The sequence below is a fragment of the Pyrus communis genome, chromosome 3 (genome assembly GCF_963583255.1).
Source record: "Pyrus communis chromosome 3, drPyrComm1.1, whole genome shotgun sequence".
NCBI classification, from domain to species: Eukaryota; Viridiplantae; Streptophyta; class Magnoliopsida; order Rosales; family Rosaceae; genus Pyrus; species Pyrus communis.
The window spans coordinates 761,444-767,744 of NC_084805.1; positions in this window are offsets into that span (position 1 = coordinate 761,444).

Sequence of the window (6,301 nt, forward strand, 5' to 3'; positions counted from 1 at the left end):
TCAATTACAATTAACCTCAGTGATCTTCCGCGATACGATGTTGCAGTGGGCCCGAACGACGACGGTGACGTAGTTATCGAGGAGGAGGATTGGGAGACCGAAAGGTACGATAGCTACCATATCGAAGGTTATTATAGTTCAGATGATGAATAATACAATTTATTTGCGACTTGCCATGTAAAACATAGTAAATGAAATTTTTTGTAATTTAATTATCTTATGTCGTAAATAAATTGGTTTTATTTGAATAAATATAAATTTTAAAAAATTTACCTGGGTAAATTAAATTTTCAACTCATTGCGCGACGAACAAAATATTATTCGTCATGTGAATGGCATTTGCACGACAATTAATTACTCTTTGTCATGCAATGAGCTGAAAAATGGGAACCCACGAAAATGATTTCGTGAAAATTTAAATTTATTGCGTGACGAATATCTTCTGATCGTCGTGCAATAACCTCGGGATTAAATTGAAATCGCAATCACTTTCCCACTTTCCCTTCACCTCTCCTCTCTGTAAACTCTCCTTCCAACACCCATCTCCCTCAGCTCTCCCTCTCACTCTCTCTTCCTCATTTAGCACCCCTCTCTTTCTTCCTCATCCGACAGCCTTATTTCTTCCTCCTCCAACAACCCTATCTCTTCCTCCTCCGACAACGCTTCCCCTTTGAGGTAAATTTCAATTTACTAAACTCTAGTCAAATTAGGAATTAGGGTTCTACAATTAGGGTTCCAATGTTTTGAATAATTGCTTCGATTTGATGATTGCTTTGAATTAGGGTTCTAGAACTAGGGTTCTAATATGCTTGAGGGTTCAAATTTGACCAAGAAGAATGGGTTTTAAAATTCACATCTATAACGCACATGCAAACACAAAGTGAAGTTTAAAACTCCAATATAGAAAAAAAAAAAAATTAAAAATCCTCAATTCGAGTCATAAAACCCTAACTTCAGGAAACCCTCAATTCAAAATTCCAAACAAGATGTTAGATCCTACATCGCCTAAGGGAGAGGATCCTCTATGCCTTATATGTACATGCCTACCTCCATATAGCATGAGGCATTTTAGGAACTCACTAGGTTCGAGTTCCATAGGAACTCTGAAGTTAAGCGAGTTTGGGCTAAAGCAATCCTAGGATGGGTAACACACTGGGAAGTTACTCGTGAGTTCCCAGAAACAAAACCGTAAGGGCGTGGTCGAGGCCCAAAGCAGACAATATCGTGCTACGACGAAGTGGAGCCCAAGATATGGTGGAGCCTGGATTAGGGTGTGACAATTTGGTATCAGAGCCAATCCCTGGCCGGAAGTGTGCTGACGAGGACGTTGGGGGCCCCTAAAGGGGGTGGATTGTTAGATCCCACATCGCCTAGGGGAGAGGATCTTCTATGACTTATATGCACATGCCCACCTCCGTATAGCACGAGGCCTTTTGGGAGCTCATTGGCTTTGGGTTCCATTGGAACTCTGAAGTTAAGCGAGTTCAGGCGAGAGCAATCCCAGGATGAGTGACCCACTAGGAAGTTCTCGTGTGAGTTCTCAGAAACAAAACTGTGAGGGCGTGGTCGGGGCCCAAAACGGACAATATCGTGCTACGGAGAAGTCGAGCCTGGGATGTGGTGGAGCCTGGGTCGGGGGTTAGATCGAAGCTTGTTTTAAGTCGTGTATACGTGTGAATCACAGAAAATAATTCGGATTAGCTTTTCCAAATTTTCCAGTGAGCACCGTCCTTTTCGAGGCAATTTTCCGCCAAACTATGGTGAGTTGGCCGGCATACAAGGTATCAATCTCTTCTTCTCGTTGAGTACTATAACTTTTCTTTTTGAATCACCCAATTTCGTTGAGTATTGAAGAACTTATATTCATATGAATCTTACCCAGTTTTCAAAGACCTCCGTGGCTTTTGAGGCGTTTTCCAGCCAAACCATGACGAGTTAGACGCCGTGCAAGGTACGATTCTCTTCGTCTCATCGAGAACTATGATTTCCGTTTTTGAATCATTCAATGTTGTTGAGTATTGACAAAGTTATGAATGTTTAAAGTTTGTCTAATTTTCTGGGCGAAATCCGGCCTTCTTCTTCTTGAAGTCCGACGAGACCAAACAACCAGGCCCTTGGGCCATTGTGACTGGGGCCTTAGGCCCATTTAAACCCAACCCAAACCTTTTATTTTTATTTTGTTTATTTTGTTTTAGAACCCAAAGGAATAAGGTCGAACCTTCAAGCCTAGCCCATTTGAGAACCCAAGTGAGACAGGCTTTCGGGCCATTGAACTAGCGCAAGACCCATGGGTTTTCAAGCCCAAACCTAATATAACCCAACCCTAAAACCAATTTTAAATTAGAAATCCTTAACCCATTAACCCATTATCCTAAGCCCAACCTACTTAAACCTAAACCTAACCCAAGTCCAAACGCTAAGCCCTAAACCCGGTTGGAACCTTCCAAGATATTCCTGGAATATTCTTTGGAATATTCTCGTGTTGACCTTTTCGGAAATTTAACCAGGACCCTTCTTAGGGTAATTCAACGTCTTGAATCTGTTTGTGATGTCTGTTTTCTCAAATTCAATTGTCATAATAGAGTTTTATTAATTGTACCATTTATGTGTATAGGGGCAATTATTTGTGGTGTTTTCGTCTTCGCTAGTTGCGTGGCTCTTCGATAGCAAAGTACTATGAGTGGACCCCTTTTAAAATGCATGTTTTAATAGTAGAAATGCATACATGAAAAGTATGATTTAAAGACTAGGTTTTATGAAACATTTTGCGAGTTAACATGCTTATTGAGGCTAGTTTGAATTATTACTATTTTTCCTATAGCCCATGTTCTTTATAGGATATCTGATGGAGGACAATATAATATTTAGAACATGTTTCGAACACCTCTTTATAGTATAGATGATGGATGACTTTATACTATGAAGTTGTTTTTCAATATATGTATGTTCAATGGTTTTGTACTTACCTAGTGGTCCCAATTCCGTTACGGGACGAGGGACAGATTTCGATCCATCCTGGGTGACAGTTATGGTGTTGGCATAGGGCCTGAAAGGTTTTTCCTCTGGCAATTAGCATAGGGATGGGGAGCTGGCACAGGGCCTGGGGGTGATTTTTCTCTGGCAATTGGCACAGAGACGGGGAGCTGGCATAGGGCTTGGAGGGTATTGGACATTAACTAGTGATTACTATATATACGAGATACATTTTGAGACATTGCACGACATGCTAGGTTTCGGAAAACCTATTTTAATCATGTTATATGAGTTTTCATAAAACCTGGGGGTTAGTATGTTGATAACTATTTTATTATTGTTATATATATATATATATATATATATATATATATCAACTTGGTCCACTCATATTTGTTTTGCACCCCCTTCAGGACTTAGAATCGAGGCATACAATCCCAACGTCCAGGCACTTTCGCATCGGCATCTTTGAGTCCTCTCGGTGTAGGACCCACTCCTTTGTTCATTCAATTTTTATATTAATTCTTTTAGTGTTCTAGATTAGATATGTGCTCTGAACACCTTCCTTAAATGCATATTCATTATATTTAAATTTATAAGTTTTATTTATCCCTTGTTTTCAGCTTTTGCACTCAATAAATGGCTTTCGTCACCTTCGGGTGTCGGCCAACACGTGCCTATCCCAGTATTCGAGGAATATTGGGATCAGGGCATGTCACGATAACATAGAATTAGGGTTCTACAATTAGGGTTCTAATGTTTTGATGGTCATTGCTTCTACCTTAGGAAACCCTAACTTCAAGAAACCCTTAATTCAAAATCCTCAATTTGGGTGTCGTACCTCATAGAAGGTCAGCACCTTTAACTCTCTCTCTCTCTCTCTATATATATATATATGTGTGTGTGTATATATGTATGTATATTTGTATATGACTAAACCTCTATGTATAATTGAATGTATGTATGCCATGCCAGTTTTTTGTATATTTTTGTAAATCTCTGTTGGTTTCTTATATTGCGTGGAATGCAGATTGCAATAATGCAATATCTGCATGCACATTTGTTAGTTTTTCTTGTTCTCTTTCATTCGGTTAGTGTTAGATCTTGTGTTGTCGTGTATTAGAGGCTGTTTTTAGGTTCAGTTTTCATCCTAGTAGTAAATTGAATTTTTCGAGCCTTATATTTCCAAAAGTAAATTAGTGAACATCTAAGCTCTTTCTAGTTTGAACTCAGGTTTGAAAACACTAAAAACTTAGTGTGACCTCTTTGCAGTACTAATTAAATTGCGAAACAAAATTGAAAACTCAGTTTGGGTTTATTTGTATTTTATATTTTATGAATTGTAACCTAACCTAAACTGTCTTACACAAGTAGTCTTACCACAATATAACAAATGGATACCACAAATTGAATAGAAAATTCTTAATAGCATACATAAATTGTTTAAAGTCACACATGTGAGAGTCTTGATTATAGAAAAACATGAAGTACGTACTACATAAAATCGAAATGAGAGAGTCTTGTTTAAAGTCGATCTACTAATTGAAGCACTGTTGTGGTTGAAATCACGGAACCACTTAGCTGATTGCTTGGGGTAGCACTTATAGTTGTCATCGAAATCAACGTAATAGAGTCCAATTTGCTGAGACAACCCTATACCCCATTCAAAGTCATCGAACAGAGGCTAGCAAAAGTATCCTTTGACATTTGCTCTGTTTCTGCAATAAACAGGAAAAGAACGTGATTATACATTGAGTCAATTTAATTGAATGGGGAAATGCACATAGGTAAGTGGATTGGTTTTTTGTTTCTCCTTTAACGAAATGCATATAGGTCAAGATGCTTTTATGGGGTTAGTTTGAGTGATATGCCACAGAATTAGGCATGTTGAAGGATATGTTTGTGTTTATGTTTCGAGGCCTACATAAGGCAGCTGATGCCCAAATCAATTAGCTCTAAGTACCATATATATTTTTGTTTTCTTGTTGTTTAATTGAATGGGGAAATGCATATAGGTAAGTGGATTGATTTTTTGTTTCTCCTTTAATGAAATGCATATAGGTAAGTGGATGGCTTTTTGGTTTCTCCTTGAATGAAATGCATATAGGTAAATGGATTGGTTTTTTGTTCCTCCTTTAATGAAATGCATATAGGTCTAGATGCTTTTATGGTTTAATTGTCTGTTTTACGTTTAACGGTATATATATGGTTCAAATGCTTGATTTAGTTATGCGTGGGGTTGGTGTGAGTGACATGCCACATAATTTGGCATGTGATGGGATTTATGTATACTTACTGAATTTTTTTTGCTTCTAATTGTGCAGATGTCAAACCTTATTATAAGTCGTAAGGCGGTGACGACTGCACCTCATTCGCCTCCCTCGACTCATCCGTCAACTGGCACTGCTCCAGTACAAATGGAGCACTTACTGGTTGGTCCTGGGGTCTCCTAGGCGCTGGCGTCATCAGCCTCATCAATGGCGCTACCTTTTAGCGCCAGGCGTGTTCACTGTCGCCCCCGCACGCCTAACACACCATCGGCATCCATTACTGATGCCTCAAGGTCACAACAAGGTAAAGTTTAATAACGCCCCACACGTTGATAACTATTTTTTTTCCTATAGTGCCTTGGTGATTTCTCCATATAGACTGTTGTACGTGATATTGGATTGCCTAATGATGCTGGGAGGGTGGTTATTATTTCTTTGTAGAGAACAACGTGTCTCTAAAAATTTTTGTTCAATTTTTCTGCTTAATTCCGAGTTTTACTAATTTAATTTTGTTCAAAAATTTGAGCTCCAGCTGCTCTAAATTTGATCTTTAGTTATTTAGGTAAGTAGAAAGAAAATGTGTAAAGCGGACGTATCATTGTGCTTTTCAAATGCATATGCTTCCTTGAACTGAAAGTAATCGTTGTTTACTTATTCAAATTGCAGAGTTGGATTGTATTTACATTTTGTAATAATGCATACAATGTTGGCAAAAGCACAAACCTTATAAGGAATACCAAATATGAAATATGATAAGAATTTGGTTTCAGTTTGTTAAGTTATGTCATTTAAGGATTAAACAGTTATTATATATATTGTTTATTGTTGTCATCGTTCTAAACCTATTATTAGATAGTTGTGATCATTATGTTGGATACATATATTGTTTATGTTATTTTCGTGTTTTTGGGAAATGTTTTAAATGTAGGGAGGTTATGCCGAAATTTTAGTAGGATTTATTATTAGTTTTAGGTTAATGTTAATTTTATATTTCTTTGCAACCAAGAAAAACACCTGGGGACCTTGTCACTAGTTGAGGACGGCGAAGATCACCCGGG